This window comes from Cetorhinus maximus, chromosome 5 (genome assembly GCF_964194155.1).
Source record: "Cetorhinus maximus chromosome 5, sCetMax3.hap1.1, whole genome shotgun sequence".
In the NCBI taxonomy this organism is placed as follows: Eukaryota; Metazoa; Chordata; class Chondrichthyes; order Lamniformes; family Cetorhinidae; genus Cetorhinus; species Cetorhinus maximus.
The window spans coordinates 162,262,603-162,279,889 of NC_135883.1; the positions used below are offsets into that span (position 1 = coordinate 162,262,603).

At 43.7% G+C, this 17,287-nt stretch overlaps 1 protein-coding gene and 1 non-coding gene across 2 annotated transcripts in view; both read left to right on the plus strand.

Moving 5' to 3' along the window:
• The window catches only part of LOC144681046 (mechanosensitive cation channel TMEM63B-like), a 314,615-nt gene that overhangs the window by 35,997 nt on the left and 261,331 nt on the right, over positions 1–17,287 (plus strand). The gene's annotated exons all lie outside the window — the stretch shown is intronic.
• Positions 6,702–6,865, plus strand: LOC144681221 (U1 spliceosomal RNA). Its single transcript, XR_013576745.1, has one exon. It is a non-coding gene; the product is annotated as a U1 spliceosomal RNA (small nuclear RNA).

Below are 17,287 nucleotides of genomic sequence, written 5' to 3' on the forward strand. Positions count from 1 at the left end.
GTAGTTGGAATTCACTGCCTGGAATTGTGGTGGAAGCAGATTCGATTGAGGCATTCAAGGGGGCATTGGACGATTGTTTCTGTATAACAAATGTGCAGGGTTATGGGGAAAAGACAGGATATTGGCACTAAGTTAGAATGCTCAGAGCTGGTGCAGACACGTTGGGCCGAATGGCGGCCTCCTACACTGTAACAATTCTGATTCTGAGAGGTGTTAGTGTTCCTATAATGTTGCTACTCTTGTCTTTCTCTATTGTATAGATATGCTGTTGGCATTGGTGTAATGTTTGTGAGTTACTGCAGTGCATTCTGTAGATCATGCATACTGCAGCCACAGTGAACAGGCTGTGGAAGGGAAAATATTGAAATGAAAGTGTGCACTTTAGCCTAATGGATGAAGCAAAATTGTAAATGCAGATGAATTTAATTTTTGGGATTGCAAGCTTAAATTGTTCAGCATTTGTAGCTTATATCCAATGCTAGTTTTCTTGGACTTTGCTAACAAAAATCTATTCAGTAATTTTTTTAATGTTTAAATTTAATGAATTTTAGTAATATGGTTGGGTGCCAGGATTTCTGAACAAGAAATTGGGCACTTTTGTCACTTCCTGGCAAGGTCACAAGAACTTGCATTTGTAAAGTGCGTTTCATGATTGCCAGATATCCCACACCATTGCAAAAAGTGTAGTCACTGTTGTTTTGTAACTCTTTCGAGTTATCAACAGTCACAGATTGTAACTCTTTCGAGTACATTCACAGTTCTTGGTTTCCGGGAGTGGGACATGAACCCACAACCTTCTGATTCAAAGGCGAGGGTGCTATGAACTGAGCCACAGCTGACACCTCCACTGTTGTTTTGTAAGCATATTTTGCTGACACTTTGCACAACAAGGCTCCACAAACAGCAATGAGTAAGACATTTGATCTGTTTTTGGCTGTGTTGGTTGAAGGAGGAACTTTGGTTGGATCACCAGGAGAGCCCCTTGCTTCACTTCAAAACAAAGTGCCGTTGATGTTTTTTTCATTGATTCTTGGGGTGTGAGCATCATTGTCATGGCCATTGTTTAATTCCTATTCCTAATTGCTCGTCTGAATTTGGTGCTGAGCTGCTGCCTTGAACTGCTGCAGTCCATGCGGTCCATGTGCAGGCCATTTACTATGCTGATAGGAAGGGAGTTCCAAGTTTTTGACCCAGTGAAGGATGGCAGTATAGTTCAGGAAGCTGTGTGGCTTGATAGAGAATTTGCAGGTGGTGGTTTCCCGTGTATCTGCTGACTTGTCTTCCCAGGTGACAGAGGTCACTGACTTGGAAGATGCTGAAAAGGAGGCATGGTGAGTTGCTGCACTGCATCTTGTAAATGGTACATACTGCTGCCACTGTGTGTGCTGCTGATTGAAGGAGCGGATGTTTAAGGTGATGGATTGGGTGTCAATCAGGCTGCATTGTCCTGGGTGCTGTGGAGCTTCTTGACTGTGTTGGAGCTGCACTCATCCAGGTAAGTGAACAGTATTCTATCACATTCCTGACTTGTGCCTTTTTAGATGGTGGATAGGCTTTGGGGAGTCAGGAGATGAATTACTCCAGAATTCCCAGCCTCTGACCTGCTTTTGAAGCCACAGCACTTATTTATAAGGCTGGTCCCATTATATTGCTGGTCAATGATAGCACCACCCTCACCCCAACCAGGATGTTGATGGTAATGCCATTGAATGTCATGGGGAGATGATTAGATTCTCTCTTGTTGGAGATGGTCATTGCTTGGTACTTGTGTGACATGAATGTTACTTGCCATTTGTCAGCCCAAGCCTGAATATTGTCCAGGTCTTACATAGAAACATAGAAAATAGGAGCAGGATTAGGCTATTCGGCCCTTCGAGCCTGCTCTGCCATTCATTATGATCATGGCTGATCATCCAACTCTTTTTCTTTTCCCACCTATTTCCATTATTTTTAAATGTATTTCCATCCATTGTTTTATCTCTGCCTTTTAGCCTATTTCGATTCCTTCACCCCACCCCACCCCCACTAGGGCTATCTGTACCTTGTTTGTCATGCTTTCTACCCTTAATTAGCACATTCCTTAGATAATATCATCACCTTCGACACCTCTTTGTCCTTTTGCCTAAGACATCTTTTGGTTATCTCCACCTATCACTGGCCCTCTATCCAGCTCTACCTGTCCCACACCCCACCCCCCTTAAACCAGCTTATATTTCACCTCGCTTCTATTTTTACTTAGTTCTGTTGAAGAGTCATACGGTCTCGAAACTGTGTTCCTCTCAGCAGATGCTGCCAGACCTGCTGAGTTTTATCAGGTATTTTTGTTTTTGATTTTGTTTTGGATTTCCAGCATCTGCAGTTTTTTGCTTTTATCAATAGCCTGCTCCCACTTTCTCCCCATATCCTTTGATCCCTTTCGCCCCAAGAGCTATATCTAACTCCTTGAAAACATACAATGTTTTGGCCTCAACTACTTTCTGTGGTAGCGTATTCCACAGGCTCACCACTATCTGGGTGAAGAAATTTCTCCTTATCTCAGTCCTAAATGGTCTACCCCGTATCCTCAGACTGTGACCCCTGGCTCCGGACCACCCCACCATTGGGAATATCCTTCGTGCAACTACCCTGTCTAGTCCTGTCAGAATTTTGTAGGTTTCTGAGATTCCCCACTCATTCTTCTGAACTCCAGCGAATATAATCCTAACCGACTCTTTCTCCTCCATACGTCAGTCCCGCCATCCCAGGAATCAATCTGGTAAACCTTCGCTGCACTCCCTCTATAGCAAGAACATCCTTCCTCAGATAAGGAGACCAAAACTGCGCACACTATTCCAGGTGTGGTCTCACCAAGGCCCTGTATAATTGCAGTAAGACATCCCTGCTCCTGTACTCTAATCCTCTCACTATGAAGGCCAACATACCATTTGCCGCCTTTACCGCCTGCAGCACTTGCATGCTTACCTTCAGCGACTGATGTACAAGGACACCCAGGTCTCGTTGCACATTCCCCTCTCTCAATTTATAGCCATTCAGATGATCTGCCTTCCTGTTTTTACTACCAAAGTGGATAACCTCACATTTATCCACATTATACTGCATCTGCCATGCATTTGCCCACTCAGTTTGTCCAATCCACACTGAAGTAGCTCTGCATCCTCCTCACAGCTCACCCTCCCACCCAGCTTTGTGTCATCAGCAAATTTGAAGACATTACATTTGGTTCCCTCATCTAAATCATTAATATATATTGTGAATAGCTGGGGTCCCAGTACTGATCCCTGCCTTACCCCACTAGTCACTGCCTGCCATTTGGAAAAAGACCCGTTTATTCCTACTCTTTGTTTCCTGTCTGCCAACCAGTTTTCTATCCATCTCAATACACTACCCCCAATCCCATGCGCTTTAATTTTACACGCTAATCTCTTATGTGGGACTTTGTCGGAAGCCTTCTGAAAGCCCAAATAAACCACATCCACTGGCTCCCCCTCATCAGCTCGACTAGTTACATCCTCAAAAAATTCCAGTGGATTTGTCAAGCATGATTTCCCTTTCGTAAATCCATGCTGACTCTGCCCGATTCTGTCACTCTTTTCCAAGTGCTCAGCTAGTAAATCTTTTATAATGGACTCTCGAATTTTACCCACTACCAAGGTCAGGCTGAAAGGCCTATAATTTTGTTTTCTCTCTACCTCCCTTTTTTAAATAGTGGGGTTACATTAGCTACCCTTCGATCTGTAGGAACTGTTCCAGAGTCTATAGAATCTCGGAAGATGACCACCAATGCATCCACTATTTCTAGGGCCACTTCCTTAAGTACTCTGGGATGTAGATGATCAGGGCCTGGGGATTTATCAGCCTTCAATCCCATCAATTTCCCCTACACCATTTCCCTGCTAATACTGATTTCTTTCAGTTCCTCCCTCTCACTAAACCCTGTGTTCCCCAATGTTTCTGGTATGTTATTTGTGTCCTCCTTTGTGAAGACAGAACCAAAGTAGGTATTTAGTTCGTCAGCCATTTCTTTGTTCCCCATTATAAATTCCCCCGATTCTGACTAAGGGACCTACATTTGTCTCACCTATCTTTTTCTCTTCACATACCTACAGAAACTTTTGCTGTCAGTCATTATGTCCCCTGCAAGCTTACTCTCGTACTCTTTTCCCCTTCTTAATCAATGCCTTGGTCCTCCTTTGCTGAATTCTAAACTGCCGCCAATCCTCAGGCCTGTTTTTTTAGCCAATTTGTATGCCTCTTCCTTGGATCTAGTACTCTCTCTAATTTCCCTTGTAAGCCATGGTTTGGCCACCTCTCCTATTTTGCTTTTGAGACAGAGGAATAAACAATTGCAGTTCACCCATGCACTCTTTGAATGTTTGCTGTTGCCTATCCACTGTCAACCCTATAAGTAACATTCCCCAAACCATCATAGCCAACTTGTGCCTCATTCCATCGTAGTTTCCTTTATTAAGATTCAGGACCCTCAACTCAGAATCAACTACGTCACTCTATCATGTAATATAATTATATCATATTTTGGTCATTCATCCCCAAGGGGCTTCGCACAACTGCATTGCCAATTATTCCTTTCTCATTACACAGTACCCAGTCTAGGATGGCCTGTTCTCTCGTTGGTTCCTCAACGTATTGGTCCAGAAAACCATCCCGTATACACTCCAGGAATTCCTCCTCTACAATATTGTTACTAATTTGATTTGCCCAATCTATATGCAGATTAAAGTCACCCATAATTACAGATGTTCCTTTATTGCATGCATCTCTAATTTTCTGTTTAATGCCATTCCCAACATCACCATTACAGTTTGGGGGTCTATATACAACCCCCACTAACGTTTTTTGCCCCTTAGTGTTTCTCAGCTCTACCCATACAGATTCCACATTGTCGGAACTAATATCTTTCCTCACTGTTGCGTTAATTTCCTCTTTAACCAGCAATGCAACTCCACCGCCTTTTCCTTTTTGTCTGTCCTTCCTAAATACTTAATACCCCTGGATGTTCAGTTCCCATCCCTGGTACCCTGCAGCCATGTTTCCATAATCCCGACTATATCATACCTGTTTACATCTATTTGCGCGGTTAATTCATCCACTTTATTGTGAATGCTCCTCGTGTTAAGGCACAAAGCCCTAAGGCTTGTCTTTTTAACATTACTTGTCCCGTTCCCACAATTTTTCACTGAGGACCTGTTTGATCCTTGCCCTTGATTTCTCTGCCATCACTTTTCTTATTCCCCTTTCTGTCTTTGTTCTCGTCCTTGATTTCCCCTCCTCTGACTCCTTGCATAGGTTCTCATCCCCCTGCCATTTTAGTTCAAACCGCCCCCCCAACCACTCTAGCAAATATTTCCCCTAGGACATCAGTCCCGGTCCTGCCCAGGTGTACTGATCCCACCTCCCCCAGAACCGGTCCCAATGTCCCAGGATTCTGAAACCCCCCTCCTCATGTCATCTCTTCAACCATGTATTCATCCAATATATCCTGCTATTTCTACTCTGACTAGCATGTGACACTGGTAGTAATCCTGAGATCACTACCTTTTGAGGTCCTACTTTCCAACTTACTTCCTAACTCCCTATATTCTGCTTTTAGGACCTCATCCTTTTTTTTTTACCAATGTGTACCACGGCCACTGGCTGTTCACCTTCCCCCTTCAAAATGTCCTGTAGCTGCTCAGAGACATCCTTGACCCTAGTACCAGGGAGACAACATACCATCCTGGAGTCTTGTTTGTGGCCACAGAAAAACTTATCTATTCCCCTTATAATTGAATCCCCTATAACTATTGCACTCCCACACTTTTTACTCCTCCCCTGTGCAGCAGAGCCAACTGTGGTGCAATGAATTTGGCTTATGCTGCTTTCCCCTGAGAGGCCATTCCCCTCAACAGAATCCAAAGTGGTATATCTGTTTTGCAGGGGAATAGCCACAGGAGATTCCTGCACGCATGTCTAGTCCTCTTGCTCTTCCTGGTAGTCACCCATTCCCTTTCTGCCTGTGGACTCTCCGACTGCGGTGTGACCATCTCTCTATACGTGCTATCCATGATACTTGCTATCCATGATACTCTCCACCTCGCGGATGCTCCAGTGTCCCCAGCCACCGCTCCAGCTTCAAAACACAGGCTTTCAGGAGCTGCAGCTGGGGACACTTCCCCCACACATGCTGGCCCTGGGCACTGGAAATGCTCTTGGCTTCCCGCATAGAGCAGGAGGAGCACACCATGGCTTTGAGCTCTCCTGCCATGACTTATCCCTTTAAATTAAATTAAACCTTTTGGAAGATACTTAATATCAAATAATATCAATTACTCCAGGGCCCTGCTTCTCGTTGTTACAAACGATGAACCACAAAATAAGACCTTAAAAACTATTAGTGAATACTTACCCAACCGGAGTCACGGTACTCAAAGGATCACCTCGTTCCCTCTTCACCGAACTCCCTCAGTCACCAATCTTCAACTTGGAAGCACTCTACTGCAGCCCAAAGCAGCACTCCAGGCCTTGCTGCATATGGACACGGACTGCAATCTGAGAAGTCGTGAATGGTGCTGAACATTGTGCATTCATCGGCGAACATCCTTACTTCTGACTTTATGATGGAGGGAAGGACATTGATGAAGCAGCTGACGGTAGTTGGGCCTAGGACACTACCCTGAGGAACAGCTACAGTGACATCCCAGGGCTGATATGATTGGCCGCAGAGCGAAACAATGATCAACAAGGTTGTGCTTCCAGGATGAGGCTATCCCATTGCACACCGGGTGTGCTAACGCCTGCAATGTCCCAAATATGGGATACCAACTGCAGAATTTGTGGTTATGGGGGATTGCGTTCGCGCTCTCCCCTGAAAAAAAGACCACAGCCATCTTCCTTTGTGCTAGGTTTGGCACCAACCAGTGGAAATTTTTCACCCCTGATTCTAATTGACTGCAGTTTTTCTAGGTCTCTTTGATGCTAGACTCTGTAAAAGGCAGTCACTCTCACCTCAGGAGTTTAGCTCTTTTGTCCATGCTTGGAACAAGGCTGTAATGAGGTCAGCAGCTGAGTGACCTTGGCAGAATCCAAACTGAGCATCAGTGAGCAGGTTATTGCTGAGTAAGTGCTACCTGATAGCACTGTTAACAGCACCTTCCATCACTTTGATGATTGAGAGTAGACTGATGGGGCATAATTGGCTGGGTTGGACTTTTCCTGCTTTTCTTGTGGACAGGACATAGCTGGGCAATTCTCCACAGTGTTGGGTAGATGCCAGTGTTGTAGTTGTATTGAAACAGTTTGGCTAGAAACAGGGCTAGTATTGGAGCACAAGACTTCACTGATAATACCAGAATGTTGTCAGGGCCCATAGCCTTCAGCTGTTTCTTAATATCACGTGGAGTGAATCGAATTGGCAGGATGCTAGGGGTCTCAGGAGATCATCGAGATGGATCGTCCACCTGGCTGTTCTGGCTGAAATAAAAACAAAAAACTACTGCAGATGCTGGAAATCCAAAACAAAAACAGAATTACCTGGAAAAACTCAGCAGGTCTGGCAGCATCGGTGGAGAAGAAAAGAGTTGACGTTTCGAGTCCACATGTGAGTATCGAGCATTTCGAGTATCACATGGGCTATCAGTAGCAGCAGGATTGTACTCTAACACAATCTGTAACCTCATGGCCTGACATATCCCCCACTCTACCATTACCATCAAGCCAGGGAATCAACCCTGGTTCAATGAAGAGTGCAGGAGGGCATGCCAGGAGCAGCACCAGGCATACCTAAAAATGAAGTTTCAACCTGGTGAAGCTACAGCACAGGACTACTTGTGTGCCAAACAGCATAAGCAACAAGTAATAGAGCTAAGCGATCCCACAACCAACGGATCAGATCTAAGCTCTGCAGTCCTGCCACATCCAGTCATGAATGGTGGTGGACAATTAAAGGGTAAGGCTGCACGAATATCTCCATCCTCAATGATGGGGGAGCCCAGCACATCAGTTCAAAAGATGAGGCTGAAGCATTTGCAACAATTTTCAGTCAGAATTGCTGAGCGGATGACCTATCTCAGCCTCCTCTGGAGGTCTCCAGCATCTTCAGCTCAGTTCACTCCATGTGATATCAAGAAGCGCTGAAGGCACTGGAATGCAAGGGTTACGGGCCCTAAAAATATTCTGGCAGTAGCACTGAAGACTTGTGCTCCAGATCTTGCCATGCCCCTAGCAAAGCTGTTCCAGTACAGTTACAACACTGGCATCTACCTGGCACTGGAAAATTGCCCAGGTGTGTCCTGTACACAAAGCAGGACAAATCAAACCTGGCCAATTACCGCACCATCAGTCTACTGTTAATCATCAGGAAAGTGATGGAAGGGATCATCAACGACAGTGTTATCAAGTAGCACTTGCTTAGCAATAACCTGCGCACCGATGCTCAGTTTGTGTTCTGCTAGGGCCACTTGGCTCCTGACCTCATTACAGCCTTGGTTCAAAAATGGACAAAAGAACTGAACTCCTGAGGTGAGGGAAGAGTGACTGCCCTTGATATCAAGGCAGCATTTGACCAAGTGTAGCATCAAAGAACCCTAACAAAGCTAGAGTTAATGGGAATCTGTTGTTGGGGTGGGTGGGGTGAATCTCTCTGCTGGTTGCAGTCATAGCTGGCATGAAAGAAGGTGGTGGTGGTGGTTGGAGGTCAATCGTCTCAGCTTCAGGACATCACAGCAGGTGTTCTTCAGGGTAGTGTCCTAGGCCCAACCTACTTCAGCTACCTCGTCAATGACCTTCCTTCTATCGTAAGGTTAGAAGTGGGGATGTTAGCTGTGCAATGTTCACCATCTGTGACTCCTCTGATACTGAAGCAGTCCATATCCAAATGCAGCCAGACCTGGACAATATCCAGTCTTGGGCTGACAAGTGGTGAGTAACATTCACACCGCACAAGTACTTGGCGATGACCATCTCCAAAGCGAGAGAATCTAACCGTCATCCCTTGACATTCAATGGCATTACTATCACTGAAACACCGAAGATAGTGGGGAATACCATTGACCAGAAACTACAAGAGCAGGTCAGAGGCTAGGAATCCTGCGGTGAGTAACTCACTACCTGACTCCCCAAAGGCTGTCCACCATCTACAAGACACCAGTCAGGAGTGTGGTGGAATGCTGTCCATTTGGCTGTTTAAGCTCTGGCACTTCAAGTGCTTATCTGAATACTACTAAAATGTTGAGGGTTTCTGCCTCCAGCACCCTTTTTCAGGCAGTGAGTTCCAGATCCACACCACCCTTGGGGTGAAAAAAATTCCTCTTGAATCCCTGCTAAACCACCTTCCTCTTACTCTAAATCTGTAGCCGCTGGTTATGGACCCTTCCACCAAGGGGAATAAAGCCGCCTTATCCACTCTTATCTAGACCCTTCATAATTTTATACATTTCAATCAGCCTCAACCGCCTCAGTTCTAAAGACAACAACCCTGGCCTATCCAGCATTTCGTTATAACTAAAATCCTCCTGTTAAATCTCCTCTGTACCCCCTCTGATGCCTGGTGACCAGAACTGTGCATGGTGTTCCAGCTGTGGTCTAACTAGTGTTTTATACAGTTCCAGCATAATCTCCCAACTCTTATGTTTCATGCCTCAGCTAACAAAGGCAAGTATGCCATACACCTTGATCACCTTAATACAGCCACCTTCAGGGATCCTTGGACATGCATGCCAAGGTCCCTCCGTTCCTAACACTTCAGCATCCTGTCATTTTTTTGTGTATTCATTTTTACGTTATTAGCCTTCCCCAAGTGCATTGCCTTGCACTTCTCTGGAATGAACTCCATTTGCCACTGTCCCACCTACCTAACTAGCCCATTGATATCCCCCTGCAATGTACAGCTTTCTTCCTCACAAAAATTGGCCATGGGATAGTATCGTCTACAAACGTCTTGATCATACACTCTACATTCAAGTCCAAATCAAATCATTGATATGTAACAAGAAACAAAGGACCTAGTATTGAGCTCTGCGGAATCCCACTGGAAACGGCCTTCCAGCCACATAAATGTCCATCAACTGCCACCATTTGCTTCCTGCCTCTAAGCCAATTTTAGATTGTGACCAGTGGGGAGCCTTACTAAAAGATTGCTGGAATCCATATGGACTACATCAAATGCACTACCCTCACTGAGCCATCTTGTTACCTCCTCAAACAATAAAATCCTTCTCTTAACAAATCCATGCTAACTATATGTGATTAACCTATGCCTTTCTAAATGATGACTTATCTTGTCTCAGAATTTTTTCCAACAATTTTCCCATCACTGACGTTAAGCTGTCTGGCCTGTAATTACTCAGTCTATCCCTTTCTCTCTTAAAAAATGATGCAACATTAGCTACCCTCAGGCACCATGCCTGCAGCCAGTGCCAGAGGATTCGAAAATGATGGGTCAGAGCCTCTGCTATTTCTTCTCTTGCTTCCCTTAACAGCTTAGGATACGTTCCATCCAACCCTGGGGATTTTCCATTTCCAAAGATGTTAAACTCCTTAATATTTAATCTTTCAATCAGTTGATTTTATCTTGTATTTCATACTGCTCACCCCTGATTACAATGTCTGTCTGTATCATCCCTCTAGTGAAAACAGATGCGAAGTATTCATTAAGAATCATACCCACATCCTCTGCTTTCACACACAGGTTACCTTTATGGTTCCTAATCAAGGACCTACTCTTTCCTTAGTTATCCCCTTATTCTGCATGTATTTATAAAAAATCTTTGGGTTTTCCACTATCTTACTAGCCAAAACTTTTTCATCCCTTCTGTTTGTTTTCCAATTTTCCTTTTTAATTTTGCCCCACACTTTTTTATAATAATTTTGGGTTTTCTGCAGTATTGAGCCCTCTGCATCTGTCATAAGCTTCCCTCTTTTTTGCTTCATCCTCTCCTTGACATCCAGAGGGCTCTGGATTTGTTAGCCCCATCCTTTATCTTTGAGAGGACATATTTGCCCTGAACTCTCACTGCCTCTTCCTTGAATACCTCCCACTGATTTACCTTCAAGTAGCTGTTTCCAGTCCACTTTAGCTAAATCAAGTATAAACTTAGTAAAATTAGCGCTTCCTCAATTGAGAACTTTTATTCCTGGTCTACCTTTGTCCTTTTCCATAACTACCCTAAATCGAACTAAAATCATCAAGTGCTTCCTAACTGATACCCCTTCCACCTGACCAGTTTTATTCCCTAAAACTTTTAAGTCCAGACTGACTGACTAAAAAAAGTTCTCCTGAATGAGTTTTAAGAATTCCCTCCATGCCTTTCAAACTAATTGTATCCCAGTAATATTAGGGTAGCTGAAATCCTCCACTATTCGTGCCCTATTGTTTTTGCACTACTTGGAGATTTGCCTACATATTTGCTCCCTCTGATTATTAGAGGGTTGATAGTACATGCTCAGCAGTGTGATTGCCCCTTTTTGTGTTCTTCAGTTCAGCCCTCGTGGCCTAATTTGATGATCCTTCTACCATGTCATCTCTCCTCACAGCTATAATTGTTTCTTTAATCACCCCCTCCTTCCCTTTTTTATCTACTTCTGTGTCTTATCTGAAAACCCTGTAACCAAGAATGTAGAGCTGCCGTTCCATGTCTTGGCGATAGCGATAATATCATACTCCCACATGTCAATCTGCTCTCAGTTGATCTTTATTCCCTAGGCTTCTTGCAGTGTATCATTTAACAGTGTCAAACTCCCTTGTTACCTATTTTCTAGCCTTTGCTTCCTCTGCCTTCCAATCACGCTTACTAATTTCCTGCTTTCCATTTCCAACTTCCCCCTTCCATTCTGAATCTACTTTCTGGTTCCAATCCCATGCCAAGCTAGTTTAACCATCCCACCCTTATCACCAATAGCATTAGAAACCCCTGCGAAGAAAGTGGCCCATGGCCATGAGGTGTAATCCATCCAGTTTGTACAGGTCCCAACTCCCTTGGGAACAGCCACAATGCCTTGGGAATCTAAAACTTTCCCTCTGCATCATCTTTCTGGCCATGTCTTCATCAGCTTTATCTTATATCTGTACTTTCTAGCACGGCACCAGGAACATTCCAAAAATTACTGTCTTTGCTTATTTTGTGTTTTTTAACCTATCCATAATATATTTTTAACCCTACCTCCCCTGTACTGCTCCAACATCAGTAGGACTAAGGGGGAGGGGTAGGGCGATTTGGTGAGCACAGCTGGTGGGGATGGAAGTGTGGGTGTTGTGGAGGGGGTGGATGTTTTGGGAGGAGAGGGGGGTGGTGGTGGGCGGCAGTGGAAGAGGGCAGATGAGTGGTGCTGGACAATATGGTGAGCAGAGTTGGTGGGTGGTGTGGGGTGGGATAGGGAGAGGGGGTGAAAAGTGCCAGTGGTGGGTGAGGGGTGAGCTGTGCTGGGAGAGGGAGGTGAGCAGAGCTGGGTAGGGTGGTGATCAGAGGGAAGAGAAAGACGGGAGATGGGGTAACGAGCAGGGCCGGCGTGGGGCGAGAGGAGGTGAGCAAATCTGGGAGTGTGGGGGAAGGTGGGGGTTGAGCAGAGCCCGGGGTGCTGGAATCTTTTGACACTCTCACTGATTTAAAGGACTGCACTCCTAGGCAGGCTTTATGCCTGCTAGGAGCAGCCCTAAGTAAAACTAGGGTAAGTGCCAAACAGCCCAAGTTTATGCACTGACAAGTCCTGCCAATACCGCCGCATAAGCTCCCCAAGACCCCTTTTCTGCCAAAATGCAAGTTCCGGAGTTGAGCAGAAGTGGGCTCCCTCCAACTTCTTGTGACGCTCAATAGCATCTCAGTTTTCATCGTTGTTGAGACAGGAAGATCTGGCTCACTCCACTCTCCTAGCTCCCTAAACTCTGCCTTCAGGACCTGAGCCCTCTTTCTGCTTATGTCATCAGTACTGATATGGACCACGACCTCTGGTTGTTTATCCTTCCAACTCAGTCTTGTAGCTGCTCAGTGATACCACCAGGGTGGCAGCGTACCATCCTGGAGTAATGCTTGCGACCACAGAAGTGCCTGTCTATTCCTTTCACTATGGAAACATGTGTCACTATTGTTCTTGCAGTACCCCACCATGCAGCTGAGCCACCCATGGTTCTGTGGACTTGCTCTGTCTGTACTTTCCAAAGCAACCATCACTCATCAGTATTCAGGACTGAATACCAGTTGGAGAGTGGAATGCATTCGAGGATCCCTGCTTTCCCTGGTCACCCTTATTGTTCTAGTGGTCAGACATCCATTGTCACCTGATGACCAACATTTTGCTGTTGAACTGTATTGCCATTCCTTCACTGGCTGAGTCAAAATCCTGGAATTCCCTTCCTAACAGCACTATGGGTGTACCGACACCACATGGACTGCACCAGTTCAAGGTGGCTTATCACCTTCTGAAGGACAAACAGGAATGGGCAATAAATGCTGGCCCTGCCAGCAACATCCACATCCAAGAATGAATTTTTAAAAATTACTAGCTGTGGCCATTGAATGAAGACCAACTAATTAAGCATAGAGCAATGATAGAACTTTGCACCTTCCTAGTCTGTATAGCCAAATATACCAGAAGCTCTATTTACCCATTGAAGCACTGGGGAACTGGTTTTTATTAGTAATTAAAACAGTAAGTAGTGGAAGCAGAAATTACTGGATTAACTAGCTTTGCTGCATTCTTGGTGCTTTTACATAGAGGACAGTTTATTACAGATACACTTCTCTTTGTGCTGTGGAGAGATTTACAGAGGACTGATGGCTTCATGAGAATGTGGGTTAACATCTGCTGTTAGACAGCAGGACATACTAACACTGATATATTTACATAAATAAGGAACTTTAGTTTGAGGCAAAGTTGTTCAGGGCTCTTGTAGCGATTTAGTTGATATATTCCACACTGGGAAATAGCATCTATGAACAAGGGAGATTCCAAGATTTGATAACATTTCTGATGGTTTAGCTCACCCCAAAAAGGACAGTGTTTTGAATTCCACCATGAGGATAATGGAGGGGCAAATGAGTAAAACAATTAAAAAATTTTGTGAATGTAACTGCATAATTAAGTTTTCAATGTCTAGATGAAAAGTTTACCTATTTTTATCACATTAACTTGATGTTATAATTATGTATCTCTTCAATTAACAACAGTTGGAGATATTTCTAATTCATCAATTTAAATGATCGTGGGAATCCTACTGTCAATGTAACCCAGCCTGTGTATTGGTGTTTTGTGTATTGTGACCAGAAAATCTGGGACTCTTTTTTTTTTCATTAGAACAGAGAGAAGTAAGCAATATTATATAAAATTGAAAGTTTTGAGGAAGTAAATAGGGAAAATCTATTTCTGCTGGTTGCTGAATCATAAACTAGAGGACTTTAATTAAGCATCATCGCCAAAACAACAAAGGAAGAGGTAAGGGGGATTTGCAGCATATTATACTAGCTTTCAAAAGAGAAGTGACTAAATATTTGAAGTTGAAAATGTTGAGTATGGGGGAAATGGAACTAAGTGGCTAGCTCTTAAAGAGACCAAGAATAGCATGGTGGACTGTGGGGCTTCCTGCTGTGCTGTAAAATGTTGATTCTATTGAAATAATTGGTGAGTTTGAGATGTTTAAACAGGGTGAATTCATGTTTTAGTTATGTAAAAATGTCGCCATGGAACCTAAAGCAAAGGGGAGCATCATCATTCTAGTGAATCATTGCTTTGTAGCTTGTCTGTCTCACTTTCCAAGTCGTCTTCTATATCTACAGGAATGTATTACGTAATGAGGAACAATTCATTTAGTGAGTCAAATGTTAATTGGTAAATACTTCATAATGGATTTTTTTCTATTTGTAATTAAACCAAAACAAACTGGAGAGGGGAAAAACAGAAATCAACCAGCGATATTGAAATTGTTTGGAATAAAATTGAATTTCTGTTCTAATGCTGTTCTATTTCTAATATGTACTGTGAAGAGGGCCTTTACAGGTTCTCACTGAGATGTCTGTTACAGAGAGGGTACTTACATGTATCTTGTGTTAAGTAAACAGTGAGATATGTTCTAGACCAGGTATTTTGTATTTGAGATTCAAAAATCCCCTTTAGCTCAGCTTTTGATGCATTACTTGTTTATCAATGAACTCCATTTTTAAGCAGAATGGTAATACTGATTGCACCGAAGTATTAAAGTAATCTGAATTTTAAAGAAAATCTAGGTTAGAACTTCCTGGAAAACTGCTAAACACAGGCAAACCACATGGAGGGAAAAACAGAAAACTTGAGCAATCAACTTGTCAGTGGTTAAAATAGCAATAGTAGAGATTGGTAATGCAAAAAAGCACCATTTTGAAGAACAAGGAGTTGTTCTTCCAGCCCCTGGCCATCTCTCCCTTTAAACAGTGCAAATCTCAAACTGAAAGATCAATGAATTTGTCACTTGCTGTTTGTGGATTCTTGAGTTACATTTTTTTATTTGTTGGAACCTCCATCTAATATTTTAATGTATAGGATTTTAAAATATTTTTTAAACCTGTGAAACCTAGGTTTTAATCTATTGAGTGCAAAGGATGCAGTATGTTGCTCACTGAGATTTAGATCTGGTCATGAGATGAGACACAAGATTTTCATTACCAGCAATATAAAGAAGGAAGCTGTTAATTTAAAGCTGCTGTAAAATGACCTGTTTCAGAAGTTCAGTTCAAAGACCAGTGTTGACTAATAGAATTTGCTGACTAGCCACAGTAGCAACACCATTTTAGCAACATGCAATCATTTTAGTAGAAAACACCTTGTATATAATAGAAGTTTATTTACTTAACGATCTACCATCATTAGGTACAAAGCTTTTCAGTCTTGCTATTCCACCAAAGTTTGGAATTCTAGCATGAGTTGACAAGGCTTGGCACATCTTCATGCAGCTTCTGTGCTTTTTTTGTCCATTTGAAGGTGACTTTATCGAAGTGATTACTGAGGATTGAGCTGAGTGTGGAACGGAGCTTGGTAATTAGTAAGTCACTGTCAGTCAGGGTATTTTGTTATATGTGCAGCAAAAATATTGCAGCTGTGGCAGATCCATCTCCAGGCCCTCCGCCACCGGGGCACAGTGGCAGCAGTGTGTACCAGTTACAAAATGCACTGTAGCAACTTGCCAAGGCCTCCTTGGACAGCACCTTCCTAACCTGTGGCCTCTACCACCTAGAAGAACAACAGCAGATGCATGGGAACACCACCACCTCCATGTTCCCCTCCAAGTTGCACACCATCCTGACTTGGAACACTATTGCTGTTTCTTTACTGTTTCTCAGTCAAAACCCTGCAACTCCCTAATCGCATTGTTAGTTTACCTACAGCACATGCACTCTAACTCAAGAAGGCAACTCATCACCACCTGCTCAAGAGCAATTAAGTACGCACAATAAATGTTGGTAATATTCACGTCCCAACCTCTGTTGAATGTTGCTTGAATGCCTACCCTTGAATGCTGCCAAAACAAAACTCCATATCAAACCACTCCTGGTCAGCTAAATATTCCGCCTCATACATGTTACAGGAGGCACTTTGGGATATTCCCATACCTTGGCAACCACCTTGGCCACCATTGACGATGAGATCCTAAACCAGCTGCACCAGCTCAGCCTTCTGCAAACTACGTCAGCAAGTGTTTGACAACAAAGACCTCTGCAAGTCAAAAGTCCGAATGCACAGAGCAGTTTTTGTCACCAGACTCCTGACTGCAGTGAGACCTGGACTGCATTTCAATGACATATAAAAGCAGAAGAGAAATTCCATCAATGCCTCCGCTGCATCTTCTGGATTCAATGGGAAGATGTCAAGCAAATGCTAGTGTCCTTCTTGAAGCCAGCTCCACAAGCATTCAGGCAAAACTCCTGCAGAATCAACCATGATGGACTGGATGCTCCATCCAGATTGCCGAAAAGTGCTTTCCCTGCAAGATCCTGTTTTCTCAACACTCTGTAATGTCCAGTGTTCTAGGGAGGACAAAGAAAGCACTGCAAAGATACTCTGAAGTTCTCCTTGAAGAACATAAGAACTAGGAGCAGGAGTAGGCAATTCAGCCCCTCGAGCCTGCCCCGCCATTCAATATGATCATGGCTGATCTCATTTCGGCCTCAGCTCCAGTTTCCTGCCCTCTCCCCATAACCTTTCAACCCGTTACTGAATCTCCTCAAATTTATTCAGTGTCCTAGCATCCACTGCATTCTTGAGCAAGTGAATCCCACAGATTCACAACCCTTTAAGAAAAGTAATTCCTCATCTCTGATTTAAATCTACCGCC